Consider the following 24,115-nt stretch of genomic DNA (forward strand, 5'->3'; position numbering starts at 1 on the left):
CCGAGTGGGGTATTGTATCAAGGCTTTTATGAGGTCCAAGTAGGCTGTGTGGACCACCTTCCCCTCGTCAATGGCCTTGGTGACTGTTTCAAAGAAATCAACCAGGTTTAAGAGGCAGGATCTGCCCTTAACAAAGCCGAACTGGGTTGGATCGGTCCCCAATATCTTTATTTATGAGGTCCATGATGATCCTTTCCATAGCTTTGCAGACCAAGCTAGTCAGGCTTATGGGGCGATAGTTTCCAGGATCCGTTGAGGCACCACCTTTGTGGAGAGGGACCACTGTTGCTGTATGCCACTCTTTGGGTACATATCCTGTAGTAAGGCTGAGATTGAACAGTAGTTTTATGTTTGGGTTTAGCTCTTCTTGGAGTTCATGTAGGGGCCAGCCCGGGACACCGTCTGGTTCCATTGATGCTGTGTTTTTTGCTTTGGAGAGGGAAGCTCTTACCTGAGCATCTGAGATGTCAGGGGGGCAGCACTCTGCTGGGATATATATTTGCCCTTTTGGTGGGGAGGGGGGTGGAGAAGTTTGCGCTGAACCTGTGAGCTAGGATGTTGGTAATGTCTGTGGGTTCTGTGTATTTTTTGTCATTTTGGACTAATTCTGAGCATATCTCGGAATTCCCACCCAGGTTCCTAACATAACTAAAGAAAGCCTTGTGATTATCCTTAGTGTTCTGTGCAATTTTTCTCTCAAAGCTGGCCTTAGATGATTTTATGAGTGCCCATAGTTTTTTGCTAATAAACTTTTTGCTAATATATATATATATATATATATATATATATATATATATATATATATATATATATATATATATATATATATATATATATATATATATATATGTGTGTGTGTGTGTGTGTGTGTGTGTGTGTGTGTGTGTGTGTGTGTATATATATATATATATATATATATATATATATATATATATATATATATATATATATATATATATATACATATATATATATATATATATATATATATATATATATATATATACACACACACACACACACACATATATATATATATAACGTATGCCCATAACATGTAGTGGAGTCATACCTCAGCACCAATAGTCACAACCTCTTAGTGCAAGGAAATGTAATGTAAGTATTGCATGTATAAATGTAGAATGTTGCTACAGTAACAGGGGTTGTGTTAACATACGTGTGAGAAGTCACCTCTGATACTGACATGTACAGCATCAGTTACTGATAGACATTATAAGATCATCATAGTGAAGGAAAACACAAATCACACTTATGATCCTGTGGAATACAGAAGAGAGATGACCAATAAACGTGGACAGTCTGACACAATCTGATCAGTCCAGTGGTATACACATAACTCCTTAGTGCAAGACAGGTGGACCAAGCCTGACAAAGTAGGTTTACAGCTATGTAAATGGGGATATCACAAATACTGGAATAGATAAGCTTACACAGTTGATGCATTCACACACTCCTGTCTGTCTTAACACATATTAACTGGAGGAGCAGAGCCCCAAGCCCACATACTTCCCACTAGTTAGTGACATCCATCTTTACAGCATATCACTGCTTTTTCAGAAATACACAACACTTATGGTGGCCAAACAACAGTACTTCTGACAAATATCAGGACATGACATCACACTAGGTAAATACACTGAGCTGCTAGGCATGTGACAAAGCACTGTGCAAACTACAGGCAGACTGCCACAACACTGACTCAAGTTTCCTATGGGGGATTACACATGTACTTGTAAATATAGCAGGCACTACAGGCATGTAACAGCACGGAGTAACAGACACCAGTGTGAAAGTGCATACCCACAACCAATCTCAACACAGTCACAGTCACATTATGGTAAGCCTAATTAATAGTACAGTATATGGACTGTGTGAACAAAACCATCTTCATATGTGCCACGCACACACTAACCCTACATATACTAGGCCAGTACACAGTGTAGTCTGATGCCTGACTGTGGTATGGGACAGTCTGGCCCTACAAACATATATGCTGATAGGGTACCATAAACTGAGCAGCATGCAACATCAGATAGAACAGGACAAAGAACAATTACAGCTACCACAGTCTGTACACAGACCAAGTAATATATTCAGAATACACACTCTGTCAACAATCACCATACGTACACAGACCTCACTACTGTACAGACTACAACAGAATGTCCAGGTTTTGTCCTCAAATATAAGGCCTACTGTACATAACATGTCTAGCAGTCTGATATCTAGGGCTTGTTATCAGGTATGATGTCAGTAAATAATGAAATACTGTACATGTGCACCTCTTATTGCATAACATATGGACAAAGGGTGACAGACTTGGGGGACAAAGACACAAACATAGTGCCAATACTGACATACAGCTGTGATAAATTGAGAAATGTCCTGGTGTAACAGGGTTTGTTGTGACATATCTCTTCTGAGGGATATGAAGTCAGTAACTGACTGCAATCATCAGAGTAAGCTACTGCATTTCTAAAGATAAGAAATGTGTGAGTAACACACCACATGTGAGACTCCAAACTCTGGCCAGTCTGCAGATAGCCATATAGGTGAAAGTTTCCTCTACCACATAACACTGTCATGCCAGACTTTAAATCATGTAGAACAGCCATATCCACACAAACCCTGTTAAACCAATATTATTTCCAATGTAGAACAGCAATACTTAAATTCTGTCCCCATGTCTGGAACATCCCCCTCCTGTTTGCTGGCCTGTCTTCACAGTGTATGTTTTAAGAGGTATTTCCATCTACCCTCTGTGATATTGTTTGTCAGATACCCACATGAAGTCCTGCTCACAGTGAAGGAAAAGGGCCAACACCCACATGAAGTGCTTAATTATAGGAGTGTGTTTCCATGCAATTGGCTATAGGAATGATACCCCAGCTGTTCCACATGCAGTTAGCAGTTGGGGAACTGCAATTCGTGCACAGGCCATCAGCTGATCATGAGCATTACTTACAAAACTCAAGCTGCTGCCTATGCAAAACAGATGTACTTTTCCATATCCACCAGAGAGGGATACAGAGAGAGAGAGAAAGTGACAGAGATGAAGTAAGAAATGAAGGGAGTAAAAGAGTAAGTGGCAAGCGTGTTTGTGAATGATCCGTGGGTGGAGAGTGTTATCTGGGTATTATAACGGTTGCCTATATTGTTTAATAATCCATACTGTCACATAGTAATTGCATGTGGCTGTACAAATTTATGGGTGAGGACTGTCTACAACAACCTCTATAGTGTTTGAAAACTGTTGGCCTTGCAATGTGGTCATTGGGACATGTAGGTCCTCAATATAATGATGTAGCAAATCCCACAGCGCAATGGATTTTGTCATTATACAATCACCCAACACCCACACAGGAAACTGATGACACACACACAAACGCACACTTATTATTACTGAGTTTCAAACCCCTACCTGACTATGTATTGCTAATTCAGTGTTTCACAGTTATTGCACGAGTCACGGAGCTTATATGTTGGAGAGCTGTCCAGAGGTATCTTTGAAGGTGAGTAACATTAACAACAGTGCTAAAGGGAAAATAAGGGAAGTGTAGTAAGTGTGAATGTCCACAAAAACAGGTGTCAATGAAGACACACACACAATCTCTCAGGGAAACACACACATTATCACAGTTAGCAGGATCAGGATCAGAACTCCTACCTAACTAGTTTGCTGCACTACAATATTATAAAGTTATTGGAAGTGCTAGAGTTTGTATGGCTGAAACATGGCCAAAGGGTTATTTCAAAGATGAATGACATCAGCAGGCATGCTAAAGTAGGGCAATGGTTGGTGTAATGAGTGTGAATGGCTTCAAAATCATTAATCTCCACACACACACACACACACACACACACACACACACACACACACACACACACACACACACACACACACACACACACACACTCATCAGTACTGAGGTGCATAGGTTCATTGCTTCACAGGTGTGTAGTAGGTGAATGGGCCTGAAAGCTGTAAAAGGCTAGTCAAAGGGAATACTTTGGCATCAGGCCACATGACAATAGTCTCCAGTGTGGCTCATGGGTGTAGTCCCTGAAGTGGACTTCTGGAGTGGGCATTGTATTCACCATCCACTCATCTGGGTTGCTATTGTGGGTGGCCAGTGATGTGCACTGCTTCCCATGTATGTGATCTGTATTCAATAACATGGGCAGTGTCTGGGTTGTGCACATGTCCCACATGCATGTTCTTTGATGTGTTAAAGTGTACTTGAGGTCTCTGGGGCATGTTGTGTGGCAGATTGTTATCTTCTGATGTAGCATTCCTGACCTCATTTGTTGAGACCTGGCTATGGAACTGAGGTCGTGCTTGTACCTACATTGCCAGCATGATACAGATATTCAGTGGAGTTAGTGGGGTCTATCCATACAGGGCATGTGTATAAGACATGGCATTCCCTTTGTGGGTTACATTTACAGACTCTACAGTTGTTGAAGGTGTCTTGTGGGGAACATAGCAAAAGGGCCACTGTAAGCATTTATTTGCCTACTGCGAGGATGGAACAGGGTGACATGTCTTTTTACTTCAGGATAACACACAGTCAGGAGATGTAACACATCACGGTACTTTCTGATGTCAGTGGCACTGTTGGGGTCAACAGGCATGTAGTCCACTGCAATCACACTGTGGTTACTATCTGTGAGGCAATATGCAGGGAACTAACAATATAGTGGTTGTTGCTTAGCCAGGTGTGTTTGTGTATGCTACATGGGTGGAGAGTGTTCTCTGAGTAATAGAATGGTTGCCTATATTGTTCACCAATCCATAATGTCACATGTAGAGCTATATAGTGTCTACACCAGCCTCTCTGGAGTTTGACATCTGTTGTCCTTGTAATGTGGACATTGTGACATATACTAGGTCCTCAACATACTAATTTAGCAAAACCCACCCCAGAATGGATCCTGTTATTACACAATCACAGCAACCTCCACACAGGATACTGATGACACACACACACACACACACACACACACACACACACACACACACACACACACACACACACACACAAATACACACATGTGAACACACACACACATACACACACACACACACACACACACACACACACACACACACACACACACACACACACACACACACACACACACACACACACACACACACACACACACACACACACACTTGCCAGCACTGAGATTCAAACCCCTATCTAGCTATGCTTTGCTACTATAGTGTACCATGTTTATCGCATGTGACACGGAGCTTATAGGATGGATGTTGTCCCAAGGTACTTCTAATGTGAGGAACATCACCAGCCCTTGTAAATACTGGCATTGGGTGATGTAGTGGGTGAGAGATCCCAAAATAATTTTTATATTTGCCAGGGGTGAGGTTCAAACATCTATCTAAAAATCTTTACAGACCATTATATTACGCATTTACCACATGCACCACTGACCTGACATGGTTTAGGGTTTGCAACAGGTACTACTAAGGTGGATAATATCTGCAGGACTGCTAAAGTCAGAATCTGAGATGTGTACTGGGTGTAAATGGGGCCAAAATCTTTGAGGTGCACACATACATATTTACACACAAAAACACTTGTCACAGATGAGATTCAAACCCATACCTGTGTAGTTACTACTACTACATTGTTCCGCATTTATGGCATATGCCATGGAGTTTACATGTTAGAGAGCTCTCCGCAGGTATCTTTGTAGGTGACTAATTTCAGCAGCAGGGCTAAAGGAGGGGTAAAGGAAGAGTAGTAAGTGTGAATTTCCATAATATCAGGTATTATTAAGGACACACTCTCTTACACAAACACGCACACTTTCACAGTTGCCATGTCTGTGATTAGAACTCCTACCTAACTAGTATGTTACACTATAGCATTACGCAGTTATTGTGAGCACCACAAAGCTTATGGGGCTGGACTTTGTCCAAAGGGTTATTTCAAGGTGACTGACATTATCAGGCTTGCTAAAGTAGGGCAATGGGAGGTGAGGTGACTGTTAATGGTCTCAAAATCATTCATCTCCACACACACACACACACACACACACACACACACACACACACACACACACACACAGTTTTACACTTGCCATGTCTGGGATCAGCACTTTTACCTAACTAGTATGTTACACTATAGCATTATGCAGTTATCACAAGTGCCATGGAGCTTATAGGGCTAGCCCTTCTCCAAAGGGTTATTTCAAGGTGGCTAACATCAGCATGCTTGCTAAAGTAGGGCAATGGGAGGTGCAGAGACTGTGAATGGCCTCAAAAATATTCATCTCCACACATACACAGAGTTTCACAGTTGCCATGTCTGGGATTAGAACTCCTACCTATCTAGTATGTTACACTATAGCATTACACAGTTACCATAAGCACCACAGAACTTATGGGGTTGGCCTTTGTCCAGAGGGTTATTTCAAGGTGACTGACATCAGCAGGCTTGCTAAAGTAGGGCAATGGGAAGTGTAGTGACTGTGAATGGCCACACACACACACACACACACACACACACACACACACACACACACACACACACACACACACACACACACACACACACACACACACACAGTTTTACACTTGCCATGTCTGGGATCAGCACTTTTACCTAACTAGTATGTTACACTATAGCATTACTCAGTTATTGTAACCACCACAGAGCTTATGGAGTTGGCGCTTATCCAGAATGTTATTTCAAAGTGACTGACATCAGCAGGCTTTCTAAAGTAGGGTGATGGGAAGTGTAGTGACTGTGAATGGCCTCAAAATCATTCATCTCCCCCCCTCCACACACACACAGAGTTTTATAGTTGCCATGTCTAGGATTAGAACTCCTATCTAACTGAAATGTTACACTATAGCATTACGCAGTTATTGCAAGCACCACAGATCTTATGGGGCTGAGACCTGGCCAGAGGGTTATTTCAAGTTGACTGACATCAGCATGAGTGCTAACATGGGCAATGGATACTGCAGTGTGTGTGAATGGGCCATAAACCATTCCTCTGGAAACACACACACAACATTGAGTCACACACAACTTTACATTTGACAGGAATGGGTATACAAAATCTAGATGAATACTGAGTTGTACTATCATGTTACACAGTTATCACAAGCACCACAGACACGATGTGGGTGAGGGCTACCAAAAGCAATGTCTACAGAGAATGACATTGGCACATCATGTGATATTGGCCAATTGGATGTGTGGTGGGTAGGACAAGCCTCATGATGGAAATCGCTCTGTCACTGTTTGTTTCTCTCTTCTCCACATCTCTGTGTGTGTATGTTTGACATATTATAATGTGCTCACCTTGGATATGTGTGAGTATTCCTATCCAATATGTGTGGAAAGCATGACTGGTGTACAATTTGGTGTGTGTGCACAGACATCTGCGAATGACAGATATGTATAGTCCACTGTGTTGTCAGACATGGGCTTCATTTCTCTAAGTGTAGGAGCATGCCCAGTATGACCTTCTGTATTGAGTGTGTGAATCCATTCCAGGTAGGTTGTACTCCAGTACAGGATTTTGTGTTCTACACCTACAGCCAGTGACCTGTTTCTGCAAGATATCTGTAGATAGGTTGACAATATGGAGTCACAATGGGTGAAAGATAGTGGGATACTTTAACTATTGTGTCTGTGCTGCTTGTGTTACATGGTTGGTGTTAGCAGAGATATTCTGACATATGTACTGTTTTACACTGTGATGCATTATGTCTTCAACTACTGACAGATATACTTATTTGCCCACAGTTATTTCCTGGGAAATACATGTTGAATGAATCTGTGTCCAGTATTCTGGTCTGCAGCCTACATATTCTTGCACATTCATGCCATTCTGGAGGGGTAGCTGCAGACACTTACTGATGGGTCTGTGTAAATGGTCCAGCACCTTAGTACTGTGGTGGCTGAGGGATCCCCTGCTAGTTCATATATCGATGTAACAGAATGGCCATATCCTGCGTTGGTCATACCTCTCAGGATTACAGATTCACCCAGGTTACCCAGAGGCAGGGGTCATATATCTGGTCAGTCCTCCTTCACATTGTGGTTTACGAGCAGGTTTGTAGCCACCCATCACTGGGTTTGCAGGCAGGAGTAGTATGGGCACACATCAGAGTTTCAGACTTCACACACTCCATGATGTCCATGCTTCTACACCCCCCACTCTGTTATTCTATCGTCTTGCTAACATTACGGGAGTGATATCTGAGAAGTATTCCTATAGTTGTCCCTTCATCCCAGCAGTATTTAGGGGTGGATCACAGTTCATGCAGTAGGACATGATGGGCATGCTACTGGGATTTGTCAACATGGCCTTGCATTTGTGTTCTGTGGACTGTGTTATGTTGTTAGTTGAGACCCCATGAGATAACATACATTGGCAGTACGGGTGAGGCACAGGCCTTTGACAGAGGACTGTAGGGCATTTGGTAGTGATGCAGGCCATCTGTAGCAGGCCAGTGCATTCTGTCACTCCTACATTCCCAGGCTGCGAGCCACTGGATTCCCCTAGGGTGACAGGGTAAGTGTGTGAGGTGTGGCAATAGTTCCTGCCCATATTAATCCATTGGTCTGGATGCTGGCAGGGTGTTGTTTACAGCTACAGACACACCTGCATGGGACACCTCTTCAGCATGCTGCATTCTGTGGGTATTCCCATACAGAAGTGGGGGTCATACTGTACTCATTCCCAACAACAGGGATATGACCTGTGATAAACCTGTGGCTGATGGTGGGGTGAGCTGAGTGCATGTGTAATATGGAAGATTCTTGCAGCTGACTCACAGATATACCTGGGACATTCCCCTTATGCTGCCTTGTGCAGGCACATAGGCAGTCATTCATTCTTTCATAAATGTGCCTTTTGTGGTCTGCCAGTGATTGGCCAGACTACATCAGTATTCCATTCTACACAGACAACTAATATGCTGCTAACCTATATGTACAATTCCAAAGATGTGTGCAGTTGACCATTACATTTTATGTACTCTGTCTAGGGTACTTCCACCTGTGTACTGAGTGTATGTCTGGGCCCACATTCATGGCATGCCCAGCTTTCAGATGGTGACAGATATTGACATCTGGTCAGTGAGTATGGATGACTGCTGAACTGGGTATTGCTGAGATGCATTGTGGTTGGCACTGCAGTTGTAAGAACATGGCCCTGTCATCAACAGTACTGGCCATAGGCCACCAAGACACAACCCTCCATACCTACATGCTGACCACTTCCACACAATATAGAACACACAACAACCTAGCACATGGACCCCTGCATATTGTACACATGCAACAATCTATCCTGTAAATTGGGCCAGCTCAGGTAATCTGTGCTCCACTGTTATTAAACCCACACATACATGTTACTGCATTTCTACATAGGATTGTGGGGGGCACATCCGACAACTGTAAACATTTGCTATGACTGTACTGGTATTTCAGGTACTCCATTGGCTTCCCTTTAGTTTTGTATTCTGACCTATTATGCAGACTAGAGGCATGTCAGTAGAGTACAAATCTTAGGTTTTATTCACCTACATTTCAGTTTCAGACTTCTTACCCTTCAGAACTAACATACAACTGCCAGACCTGTTGTAGTCTGTCTGTGTAGGTCTGAAGGGGGGCTGTTCACCATTGCCATCAATTGGAGGCCTTAACACAACCTTTCTTTATGGTCATCTACACCTGTCCTGCTGACTGAGGCTGGTGTTGGGTATGTCAGCCTCACTGACATTCATGTGTGTGTCCTATGGACACACATTTGGGCCACCACATGTACTGCAGTGGGATATGTCACTTTGTCTAGTACTGCCTACTTTGTTGACACCAGTATTTGTTATGGATTTCATGCTGCCCATAGGTGTCCACTATCTACTGCCATCCCATTTGGCCAACCAATTCCCTTGCATGCTTACATCCATACTATAGATACAACTAACAGAACATACTAGTCCATTCAGCAATTGATAGGAAGAGTGACTTACCTTGTGGCTGTGCCAGTACTGAGGATGGTGCTGGTGGGCTGACTATATCGGATGCACATAGTACACTCCCTATATGTGGTAAAGCACAGGTGGTGTCATGTTTGGCATCCCTTTTACTGTATGTCCGAGTCAGAGAGAGGTGTCATTCCCTGGGACCCTACCATGTCAGTGTATGTGCTATGTGTTGACTCTTTGCCAAAGCCTGAGAATGCCTCCTTCTGCCTACATGGGCAGGCTCAGGTTGTTCCTCCTTCGAGTCCCTCTGTGCCTGTGATGGCCTTGGCAATGGTGGGGGGCTGTGTGGTCCTGCTCCGTGCTGTTCCAGCTGCAGCTGTTTCCACAGGATCATATTGTGTAGAATGGCAGATACAATGAAAATTTGTGTACATGTAGCTGGAGAGTACTGCAAGGCTCCACCGGATATGTCCAGGCACCAGAACTGTGACTTAAGCATTCCAAACACAAACTCTATTATGATTCTGGTTTGTGTATGTGCCTCATTAGGGAGTTCTTCTTCTGGTGTGCGTGCATTTCTGATGGGTGTCATCAGCCAGGGCTCGAGTGCATAACCAGCATCCCCCACTAGGTGGCCATATGGAATGTCCCCACTGGCAAATTTCTGGTACAACTGTGTCATATGCCAGATGTGGGAGTCTTGATAGCTTCCAGGGCTGCCAGCACACACACTCAAGATAATGCCCTGGGCATCGCACATGGCCTGCAGTTGATGGAGGGGAAGCCCTTGTGGTTTATGTAGATCCTACCCCGCTCACCAGGTGGTGCTTTGATGTGTATGTGCATGCAGTCTATAGCACCTACTACCTCAGGGTATTCTGCTATTTGGTGGAAGAGACACATATTTCTGGTCAATGCCTCACTGGTGTTTAGGAAATATATGTGCTCACCGGCATGTGCTGATATGGCATCTAGGAACTGGTGGAGTACCCTGGATGCCAATGCCTGTGAGATCCCCATGATATCCCCAGTTGGCCTTTGGAAGGTACCTGTGGCTAATATTCTTAAGCCTACACATACCATGGTATCTACTGGGATGGGTTCCCTTCAGTTGGTTCTGTGTGTGAAGCGTGGCCAGCACAGCTCAACAAATTTGCTGTAAAATGACCCTATCCACCCTAGAGCACTCTACTATCTCCAGCTCATGTAGCCCCTGGTAGGTTACCCTGAGTCTGTACACTCTTTTCCTCCTCCTCACTGTGGGTTGGTCATCAGCATTCACATCCTCACCACCCTCAGTCTCTTCCACATATTGATTTAGGAGAGCAACAGCAGCCCCTAACATTTTGTTAGTTTTGTTAGGTAAAATGTCCCCATCTGTGTACACCGGTGGTGTAGAGTTTGTAGGAAAAACCAGAGTGAATGGTGTTTGCATAGTTTATAGTAGTGTGCTAGGATGGGCTGCTGCCTGTGTAATTGACTGATTCTGATACATTTGACCTGCCAGCTATGCTAGTTCTCCTTAATTGCCTTCCTACTCCTGTTTTCCCTTCCCATTGCCTTCCTGTTTAAGCCTCGAGGTGTGCCATGCATACCCAGTGCTGAAATGTAAACAGGGATGCTATTTCCTGTTTTTTTTTGTTTTGTTTTGTTTTTTTTTTTTGTTTAAAACCTGGTGCACGGCATGCACACCTGTTTAGGCAGTGTAAATACTACTAGGCAGCTTCAGACACACACCCTTCCTCAGCTGTGCTTAGCTAAGGGCATACACGGGCCACAGAGCTCCAATAAGCTTACAGCATGCATGACACTCCCCCTTATGAGGTCATCTACCTTGTATACTTATACCATGGTGTTGCTGCACCTACATGGTTGGGTGCAAGCTAACACTGAGAGGAAATCTGTGATTCAGCATCAATCCCCTCATTTGCATAAATCAGTATGCTAATTCATAGTTACCACACTCACACTGAGCAATCCCCCTTAGCAACCTCTATTCCCTGGTATTGTTGTCTTATGGATGCCATTTACTATCATGGCAAAATGCTGATTTGGGTTTAAAAGCCTATTTCCAACGTTTTTTTTATTTTGGGCTGATCCCATTTGTGCACCACTGCCCTACGCTTAAACGGCTGAAATCGGCCAAAAAAAATAAAAGTTATTTTTTATAATTTTGCAACTATTTCCTATGCAAATGGCCATATATTTGGCCATTGGCATGCATACTACATTGAATACATGCTTTCCTTGGAGCTGTCATGCCTCTGTTTTGTAATTTGCAGAAATGCATTCAGTTAGTAAACAAATACATTTCTGCAGGTTACACTATTCCTGCACAAACGCCTGCCTGCTTCCTGGATCGCTAATTCACCTCATTTGCATGGTTTTCACCAGCAAATGGGGTAATTAGTATAGAGCAGTGGTGTCCATGCAGCAGTAGTGTAGGAGCGCTCATCCACATCCTAGGAGCTTGTTCCTGGATCACACATTGGCCATATTGCGTGCAGCAGCTCTTGCACTATTCCTGCACACCATGCAGACCTTGCTGAATCCTGGGGAGTGTTTCAGAAGTTTTTGGATATGGAAACAAGAGCTATGTGGTGCATTGTAATAGAGATAGGATTAATTCCCATGCAAATTGAAACTCGTCTAATGTTGCAGATGTGTCCATATGAATGAGAGAAAATTTTGCCTAGCTTTTAGTACGTTGTATATAATATGTGGTTGGAAAGGATATTTTTATAATGTACTGAAGCAAGAACAAATATGTAAAGAAGAATATGCTTGCTTTTGAACAGATACTTAAAAAGTTCTGTTAGAGTGTACTCTGGAAATGAAAAGGCAATTGATCGGGTTCATGGATGCCTGCTCGTCAATCTATGCACGTGTCTGTGATAAGTACTGATGACCCAATCACCCAGCAATTTGTTGTTCTGGAAACAGTACTAAACATCATGTCTGGCTGCAAAACAAAGGTTATCAGCTATATATGCTAATGACAGTATAAACAGCTGAGATTTCATAGGATCATAGGAGATTATTAGGCTATCAACCCAGAGGTCATTTCAAGCCTAGAAATGATAGTTAATACCCAAGATTCTATTTAGTAATGACTGCATATGTCCTGGAGGTTTGTGGGCACTATCCCTGGTAAGACTTTATGTTACCCTATCCACTCGTCCAATTTCCACTTGAACAGTGTCCTAGATGTGCTCTGTTTCACATGAATTGGTAGCCTATTTCAAAGATGCCGTAGTCGCTTGAAGATAAATCTGTTCCTCCAGCATGTCCTATTTAAGTTGCACGCTATATTTAGGTCTCTGGAATGGGTAGCCCTAGCCCTGTTTGACTTACAGATATGCAGTAAGTTCATTAGGTTTGGGTCTGAGATTGTTCTGTAAGCCAAGCATAAGTCTACCCTAAGCAGTCTATAATAACAGGAACTTTAGTCAGTGTGTGTAAGGCACATGCTGCACTCCCTTGATCATCTTTGTTAGACACCTCTGAGGTCCCTCCAATTGCTGCAGGTGCTTGTATGGTATATGCTGAATGGGGCATTATACTCAATTATGGGTCATATTAGTGCCGGGTATACTTGGGTTATAACCTCTTTTCCTCTCAAGGTGATGTCCTTACTAATCAAGTGTGCTACGTAGAAAGCCATCATTATTACAGTAGACACATGGTGGTCAAAGTTAAGGTCACAGTTAACTTATGATCCCAGCTCCCTTACCACTTCATGGGTACTTAGGGTGTTGTTGTTGAATTCATAGTATGAAGGGATACTGTTTCTGCCAAAGGGCAATGATGATGCATTTCTTTGCATTCAGTTTGAGCCCATGACTAAGACACCAGCTGTTGGTCTATATAAGACACTCCTGGAGTATACTGACATCATTTGAGGATTTAATAATTGCACCAAGTTTGCAATTGTCTGCAGCCTTGGTCAGCCACAACACCTTAGTTTTGACCTGAACTTCTGAGAAGTATATACCAAACAGTAGGGGGCCTAGCACTGACCGCTGCTAACAGGTCTGCTGGTTGATGTGGAGTCACCCACCTTGATAGTGTGCATCCGGTGTCTGAGCCAGTTGGCAACCCGTCTTACAATAAAGGGTTTGCATTCAGTTTGCTAAGTTTATCAGTAATGCCTGAGTGAGGGATTGTGTCGAAAGCCTTTGCCAAGCTGAGGTGTGCTGTGTGAACAGATTTGCCCTTATCAATGGCCCTGGACACATTTTTGAAGAAATCCACCAGATCTAACAGGCAGGATCTGCCCTTGATGAAGCTGACATGCTTAGTATCCAGGTTTTGGAGGTCACCTATGTATTTATTTATGAGGTTCATGATGATATATTCCATGGCCTTACAGATGAGGATGGTCAGGCTTATGGCTCTGTAATTCCCCAGGTCTGTTGCTAGGTCACCTTTGTGGAGGGGAATAGCTGTTCTCCATTCTGCAGGAACAAAGTCTGTGGTTAGGCTATAATTGAAAAGGGTACTTAATGGTGATGCTAGTTCATGTTTTAGCCATTTTAGAAGACAGCCTGGGATGCTGTCTGGTGCCATAGAGGCTGTATTTTTTTGTCTTGGACAAGGCTTTGACGACCTGCTTTTTGGATATGTAGGGTGGGTGGGGGGATTAGGGAAAGGTTTGTGATAAGTTTGGAGGGGATAAGGGAGTGAAAGTTTTGCCAAACCTGTTTGCTAGTGGGTTTGCTATATCTTTGGGGTCAATTTGTGTGTGATACCGCTGGCCACTGGTTCTGCACATCCTTGGGTTCTTCCTGTATGTAGCTGTAAAAGATTTTATGGTTATCCTTGGCTGTGCTTGCTAATTTAAACAAGTACCATCTTTATTACCTTTCTGAACAGGAATACGAAATTTTGAATGAATTAAGACACAATACTAAAATTAGAATTATGAAGCCAGACAAGGGTGGGGGGGTTGTTATGATGGACAACATACTCTACGAAGGGAAAATGAATAGTATACTTAGAGAAGAAAGTAAATACAAAAGTGTATCACTAAATGAGGTGAACCTGGCCTACTATAAAATAGATATTATACTTGATAATATGTTGATGGAAGGTACAATTGACAATAAGATGCACAAATTTCTATCTGTACCCAAACCAAAGATTCCTATAATCTTTGGAATACCAAAGGTGCATAAGAATGTGTGTGACCCTCCATTAAGACCAATAGTAGCAGCTGATGGTTCAAAAACGCACCCCATGGCTAAATATGTAGATTTAATGACGAAACATATTTGTAACAATAATGAATACATTTTAAAGGATTCATGGGATTTGTTGAGAAACATCACCCCTGACCTCCTGTCTGATGATCTTATTTTTGTTACAATAGACGTCATAGACCTTTTTACCTGTATACCCCACGATGAGGGGCTGAGTATGTTTGAAGATATGATTTTTTTGGACAAAACACTTACACACTCAGAGAAGACAGCAATAGTGGAATTAGCTGACACAGTACTCAAGTACAATTTTATTCTTTTCAACGGTGAATACTACCAACAAGTAAGAGGGGTTTCGATGGGTGCGGCGTGCGCACCTACATATGCCAATATTGTGTTAGCTAGTTGGGAATCCACTTTTGTTGTGAACTCAGAATATAAACAATACTGGTCACTTTACAGACGCTATTTGGATGATATTGTTATTTTCTGGACAGGAGGCAATGACAAATTGATAGAATTCCTAGATTACATTCAGAATACTACTAACTTCTTGAGATTTACACACACTACTTCCACTGATAGGCTACAATATTTGGACATAGAAGTGTACAAAAGTTTGATTAAAAATGATTTTGAAACCAAGGTATTCAGAAAAAGTACTTTTTGTAACTCTTTCCTGCATTTTACCAGTGCACACCCCCCACACTGCAAAAAGAACATTGTTAGGGGGCAGTTTATGAGGGGGTGTCGCATGACTAGCAGGGATGAAGATTTTTTTACAGAATGTAACACCTTGGAAATGATGTTCTACGCAAGAGGTTACCCACCTGAATTTATTAAAAGTATAAGAAAAGAGGTAGAGCAGAGTAGATCAAGTAAATTTAAACCTATAAAAGGTAGCTTGATAAACACCAGGGGTTCTACTAATGACATTGATATCACTGTTAACTATTGTCATTCCAATAGGAAGAATGAAAAAGGAGAATCACACTATGAATCAGCTTTGATTTTGGAATTTAATTTGTTTAATTCCAAGGTGAAAAGAATATTTCAAATGGAATGGGAAAAATTTACATCTTTTTCTGACATTACAAACATAAATGAAAGCATTCCTAAAATAGTTTACAAGAACGCATGGAGCATTAAAAAGTTGTTAGAAAATAATAGGACTAACACTTGTAATAGAATTACCAACAAGGCTGTACTAACAAAAGCTAAAAATAGAACATATCAATGTGGACATTGTAACCAGTGCCAATACATTCTTAATAAAGGAGAGGTCTACTTGGACACTAGGGACATCAACATCTATAGTATAGGTCATTATAATTGTGAATCAAAGGGGGTTGTATATATGGCTACGTGTGTAAAATGCAACTCATTTTACGTCGGTAAGACGGAGAGAGCGTTGAAAAAAAGAATTTACGAACATACATACGAGATATTTAAGAATAAAGAAACAAATGCCTTATACAAACACACAAAAGTATGTAAAGATTCTAAATTTTAGTTTTTAGTGCTTGAGCAGGTTAAAAAGGAGATGAGAGGTGGTCTCTGGGAAGAATGGCTTGAGTTCAAAGAATTATGGTGGCAAATACTGTTAGAAGCCACTAGGTTACCTGCAGTGGCGTAACTACGAGAGGCGAAGTGAGGCAATTGCCTCAGGGCGCCAAGCGGCAGGGGGCGCTTTGGGCCGACGGATGTTGTCACGGATGGTTTGCTTTACTGCTGAATTTCTAAAGATAGTACACAGAAGGACGTTACGTAGGAGCTCACGTAATTCATGCAAAAAAACAAAGTTCTGTTCAAATGCGAGCGGGAACAGCCTCCAGAAATGGATTATAAATGCAAACAGCGAGCGCCGAGTACTGCAGTCTGCAGGTATAAGGAACGAAACCTTGATGTGTATGAGTGTGCAGGTTAGGAATGACAGGACAGCTCTGATGAAACCTTGTGTGTGCAGGAGAACGGTAGCAGCAGCACTGAATGGAGTTCCCGGACCTAGGAAATGAAACCTGGTGTGTGTATGCAGGAACGGCAGACTGGCAAGCAAGTAACACAAGTAAGCAAAGGAAACCTTATGTGTGTGCCGTCTGCCTTTGCAAGGCTTGGGATCGCCGGAACAAGTGGGTCGGTCGTAAGATATAGTCTTGGTAATAAGTTTGCTCTTACGTATTTCTCTGCGATCCTGGATTTTCTGTGTATCCGTTAGCATTTGTTTATTAGGCCGTGTGCATGTATAGATCTGATGGTTTCACCTCTTGTGTGATTATTGGCACTTGGCAGTAACCCCTCCAAACCATTTTTGTGTGACTGATTTATATGTTTTAGTGCTGCGATCCTGACTTGTTATATTGTAAATGTATGGTATTGTATGCTCTCAGTGTTAATGCAGTGAAGTCTCAATCCATAACACGAGCTAGAGTGCAACTGCTGTTTAATCTGTGAGATGGTCATGGGACCTAAGGATGTTACCATGTCTTTTTAAGTATCAGCCGTATTGGTTGGTATTTGTGGATATTCCCGAAATGTCACAATTTGTTTTTGAACAGGGTTTTGCTCATAATCCCCAACGTGTGGTGATTTCAGTGTAATGGGCCAAAGAGAACAAGACACTAAGACTTTTAACAGTTTCCTCTTTCATACAGAGCTTTCAGGATGGATGGATGATCTTTTGTTTTTACCACAGTGCTTTTTTTTTTTTTTTTAAACTGATGGCATTTTGAGACTAAAAGTTGCTTGGACTCGCTTGTTATGCCCCCTTCGTATGCATTGTTGACCTGTGCATTGCAGTCCTGTTTGCTTTATTTATTTGCTGCTTTTGCCGAGTGTAATTTGATTTTGCAGTGGTTCTTCTAAATACGAGTAGTTTTGTTATTACAAATTATTTCTTTCCGCTTAGGTATTTGACAACCAGAGTATGCATGTTTTTCAGCCACTGCATAGTGGAAAGCAAGTTACAGTAAAGACAGTTTAATCAATAGAAAAATAGTGACAGCAGGTGAAAATGTACAGAAAGTGCTTAACAAAAGTGATTTTCTTGGGTGGCAAAAGCCAGGGTACTGTTTGGCTAGGCTTACATAGGCCCTAGGGCCAATAGCCTAGTACCTACCTATGAACCTATGTTTAAATGATCCCTGCAGTTAGAGCTTGATTGGTTTGAAGTGGTTAAACCAGAAGTAACATATTTTTTTTTATTTTTGAACAGTTCAACTTTGCTTTCAGTACAACCTGTTCTATGTGATTAATTTCAGACAAAGTTTGCAAATACTTTTATCTAAGCAACTTTTTCATTCAGTTTTGATCTTTTTTTTTTTTAATTAAATAGGCGTTAGCAGTACATTGTAAAAGAACATTTAATAACAATAGCAAATTAAACCTTTGGTACAAGTGACAAGAGCCCCTTGTGAAAGCTCTGGATTTATGCCTCATATTTGTTCTGTTCCTCATAAAATCTGTGGTTTTATGGCTTTTGTGGCAAGTCAGTGAAGGATTGAAGTCAATAAATAATGACAGGCATTTGAATTTCAGACCATATTCTTCAGAAAATTAAATAACACAAAACCTTTTATTCTAGCAATTTTCTAAGTTTATAAGGTCAGTATTTGAAATGTGTCCCTATTTTTAGGGCTGTAATGTATTCCCTATTATTGGCTTTGCCCAGGTTTTTTTGTGCTAACAGGTTGAGAGCTATGGTGAGAAGTGAGACCTGAATTCTATATTCCCCAGGTTGTCCAGGTTTTTGTGCTAAGAGACTGAGAGCTATGGTAAGATGTGAGAACTGAATTCACTAAATGATAGCCATTTAAGTTCAGGAAACTGCTGATTTGGCATAGTGGTATGTTGCTCTGACTGTAGTGCACAGGGTCCTGAGCCCAAGGAAATACATACACTTTATTCTAGCAACTTTCCAAAATTATATAAGCAATGTTTAAAATGTGTCCCTGTTTTAGGGCTTTTGCCCCCTCCCCCCAAATACAATTTGGATTTCTTGTGCTGCAAAGTTGAGAGATACAGTTGAGTGTTGAGTGGATTATACAAGGAGCTGAAAGCTTCAGGGGAAGAGAAGTCAGGAAGGTATATCAAAGAACCCATGTATGTTTCTTGTTTTGTGTGCAAGAGGCCTATGGCTATGATTTGAAAACAGCCCAAAGGTATATTTATCCACCACTGACCAGATGCATTTTCTTTGGATGTGGTGTAGGTTTCAAGTTTTCAATGTTTCAATGAATGTGAGTTTCAAAGGCAGATAAGTTTTAATGCTATGTTTATTTTCATTGTGAGACAGTATTGCTTTGTTTAGCAGATACCTAGTAATGTTTGTGCATTGTGCTATAAAATGCAAAAATAAAGTCCAAATAATCAATGTAGAAGTAAAGCAGTATGTACATTAGTGTTTATGGTAAATGGGGTGAAATAGCCAGGTAATGGGACATTGGAATGGCTGCAAGGGGACTCTAGTGCCATATTTTGGTTGTCCATTCAGTTTGCATTTGAAAGTTGGTATCCCATAATTCCAGTGCGTGGGGTTACACAATTATGTATGCTAATTTTATGTTAATCAGCGTACAGATTTGTACCTATTTTTCATGGGCCTTGTCCAGATTTTTGATGTTTCCAGGTTGAGAGGTATGCTCTCGAGAGGTGTATCTATATGAATATAGATATTGGTTCAGTTTAGATTAACAGACGCCTGTCGGTCCTGCCTGTACAGCGCAACAATTCGACCCGTCATTTTTATCAGAAAGCTACTTACTTACTGCAGAGCCAGTCATGCCTCTTTCCCCGTAAGTTGATTCAAGAATTTACGTCATTGATTGCGTCACCAATCAGTTGCTTGTTTTGTTTTGATATATAGATTGACGATTATCTAAGTGCATGCAATAAAAAGGTACATTTGGCTGTAGTGTTAACATTTTGACACTGTTTGAATAATTGTTTTTTTTTTACTTTTTGCTAAAATAGCACGTCTCCAGATTTCAGTGTTTTATGCCACTGTCATAGGACAAGCGAACGTGACTATATGTGATTTCTTTGGCTTCGGTCATCTCGATGGCTTGGGTTCCCGGGGGGGGGGGCGACAAATAATTATAACTTTGACATTCCTTGGGGGCCCCAAGGAATGTTGGGGCACCTAGGAAAAGTTTGCCTCAGGGCGCTTCTAACGTAGTTATGCCACTGGTTACCTGGGTTAAATGAACATATTTCTTTATCCTCAGTTTTAAAGTTGAGAGCAGCTAAAATATAGAATAAGCTTGCATAGATACAACATGAACAGTAGATGGTGCTATTTGAATAGAAACAGATTGCGTTTTTAATAAATAGTAAAACTCTTAATATTTTTTTAAATCAAGATTATTTATTATATTTAATTATTTATATACATGAATTCATTTATATACAATGATAATATGCAATTAATTGATGTTAAAGTGTTTAATGTAGTAATAATGTTTTAAACACGATTTAATACTATACTAAGTACCTATGGAATTCCTAACATAATGAGCCTTTATGTTTTATTGGTTTAGATAGGATGCAAACAACACTATTGGATAACTTGATTTTAATTAGAGTATTTAATGGTAATTAGAATTAATTATTTTGTCTGATGAAGTCTTTCTGTTGATGTGGACGAAAACGCACTTGGATAATAAAGCGTTTATGTGATTTTACTGCAACAAAGCTTCGTTTTTATATGTGATTTTACTACAACAAAGCTCCGTTTCTATAGTTGATGCGCTGTTTCCATTTGTTTGGAACATCTTTATTAAACCATCACTTACTACACATGAAATCATAAATTTAAATAAATGAAAATAAACCACAGCAACACAATCCCAGTCGCAAGCATTTTACATCACAAAACATACTGACATACTGCCTGTTGCAAACATTATACATCACTTATGATCTGCCCAGTGTTTTTCAGTCAAACATTCCATGGCTTATTTAAGTCCTTCCACCTTTTAAACCTCATTCTTCCCTAGTATGTATTGTTCCCACAATTTCCATTTTTTTTCCTATGTAGCTTGCTCTTAACCTTTTCTAAAGATCCCAATTCCATTTAAATGATAATTCAATAACGGTGTTTGAAAAAAAAAAAGAAGGCTCTTAGAGGATTTGACAAGTTGTCTTATTTGCCCATTGTGGTGGGTGCTTTTTCACTGTTGGGGTCTCACCTTTGTTTTCTTGGACAGCAGCTTTCTGGTTTTTTTGTAAAGTTTGTTGATGCTGGATGTCCACCATGGTGGCTTGTTTTTACTTGGGGCTCTGGCTTTGATTCTTTGTGGTACAGCGAGAATATACAATTATGCAATGATTGCACAGGGCTTTAGTGTAAGCGGTGGTGTAGTTACCACTTCCTGCTTGCAAAAAAACATGATGCAAATAATCATGGTGGAACAATTCAGAAATGTATAATATGAGCATGAGTACATCACACTTGCTTCAGCTCCAGGTTTCAGCCCATGGTGGAGTACAGACACAGGAGAACTTAAAGTGTTAGGTGTTGCTGAAGGCATTATAAAACTCTTTATGCAACCGACTAGGATGTTCTGAAGAGAAGAAAGTAATGTGAGCGATCAGCTTGTCATACTGAAGCACTGTCCTAAGCGGAAAAATGTGAAAACAACGTCCTGCAATTTTAGGCCAAAAGTATCTCCTATTAGGAATTCTTAGACCACGACTCTGCATATGATATATAATTCAGCGAGTTAGGAGGTCTGTTGGATGACTTACTTCTTCAGCGCAAACAGTTCATTTGCTTATTGCGGTAATTGTTAATGCTACGGAGAGATGGAGGAGTGAACAGGCCTTTACCACTACTCTGCAGATTGAATTGGGGACATGAATATGTTTTAACTTTCGACAATGTGGAAGTTAATACATTTTGGTGAATTTGGCACACCTGTTTTTTCCATTCTGAAGGGAATGCGAGTCCATGAGGTTTAACGGGGATTTACTGGTGGATTTGTTTTCAGCATATTTGTTAGATTCCGGTGACTGTATTTGATTTATCATGTACTGTGGATTATCAATTGTGTTGTCTCAAGGCTTTATTTCACTCCAATAAGGTGTTTTTCTTATTTATATAACCTTTTGGGTTGACTGTCGAACGGTTATTCAGTGCGTTCATTATTTCTATTAATGTTCTGAGCCTGGCCTGTGTTGAAGCTCAGTTTATGTCTTTTTGTACTTTGGGAATTATTGTGTTTATGACCAAGTAAACCAGCGGAATTACGTTCTATCTCTGGATTAATGGGTTTTGTTTTGGGTGCTTGAGTCTGTTGTAAGATAAACTCCTGGGTATATCTGTTAGTAATATATGCTTTTGGACTTTCCTGTCAACGATTGTCAGATACTGGATGCTTAATCTATACAGACTTGTATTTGGGCATATGTATAAGATTGAATCAATGAAGTTGCCCTGTCATACTAGGATTCTTTTGTATGCAGTGACTAGTGTGGTTCTATGGGACTGATTGTTGGTCCGATATCATTTATTACTCATTGTTGGCCACTTGGGGAACATCTGATATCTATCAGGCAGTTTAGTGACTATTGTGGTTCTATGGTACTGTTTGTTGGTTTAAATCACTTATTATTTATTGATGGGTACTGCATAACATTTTTAATAGCAAAATGCCCAGTGCTGCTAGACCCAGTCAGTAGCCTGATTCCTTGTGGTACTATCGCTTCTAACTGTTATCCTGAAATTGTTATATTTGAAGGATGCCACACTGCTACATACCAAACTGAAAGTCTGATTTAAACTGCCCACGGCATAAAAATAAAAAGCTTGCTAAGGTTAATAACATTAAAACTTATTCTGTTGTACAACATCAAATGCTGAATTGGGTCTACAGCTCTATATGGGTGTCCCTTATATTTAGTCTAATCCTATAACCTCTGTAAATTTGACCATCTCCCATAGCTGACTCTGTCTCCTGCTGGCTATAGAGAAAGAACTCTCCATTATATCATCAAAATTGGGGTATGCACGCTAAAAACACTAACTGCAAGCCCTCACAGTAAGTGTTCCTACCCACTAAAATGCTAATAGGGCACAGTAAAGTCTGTAAATTACTCTAAATCCCTATTCTATTCTACTTCCTCACAGTCTTAGGCTCTAAGAACCTTGTGGCCTGGTGTAGCGACCACCTTCCACTCCCTCTCCTATCATCCTTACACATACTGGCCATAACACTACTAAGATCTATAGCCACTGCATCTCACTATGTCACTGCCCAAAACAATGTTATTTTTCTCATTGCTAACCATCAAGCTCATACATATTGCTTGACCTGTTATGAAAATCAGTACTTCATAGGATTTCACTATCCAAAATGCCAAACAACTACCCCAATATTGTCAAATTTAATAGACCACCTAATAAGTAGCCCAACGTTGAATACCATTACCTGTACAAATTATCAACCTACCAGTGCCAGATATATCAGCTCTAAAACCAAACACTACCAAAAACTAATAAATAAATTCTTGAAACTTATACTAAGTTTACACTATAACCTCACAATGTATGGTGACATCCACCCTAACCCTGGCCCATCTACTTTTGACAAACCCAACTCCCATACTAGTACCCCTACCAATACAACATCACTAAACAGGCCCCCCAACTCCCTCTTAGTCTGTCACCTAAACATCAGGAGCTTAAATAACAAGGTACATAACCTGCATGCCCTCCTAGCTGCTCATTCCCCTGACATACTCTGTCTAACAGAAACCTGGCTAAAACCTCAAACTTCTGACAATGAAATATTACTACCTTGGTATAACATACTGAGGTTAGATAGAACCACTAGGAAGGGAGGGGGGAAGCTGTACTATATAAATCTACTCTTAATGCTACCTTGGACTCCATACAACCACCCCAAGTAAACAATGCTGA

The sequence above is a fragment of the Protopterus annectens genome, chromosome 15.part0 (assembly GCF_019279795.1).
Source record: "Protopterus annectens isolate FY-2018-M chromosome 15.part0, PAN1.0, whole genome shotgun sequence".
Classification (NCBI taxonomy): domain Eukaryota; kingdom Metazoa; phylum Chordata; order Ceratodontiformes; family Protopteridae; genus Protopterus; species Protopterus annectens.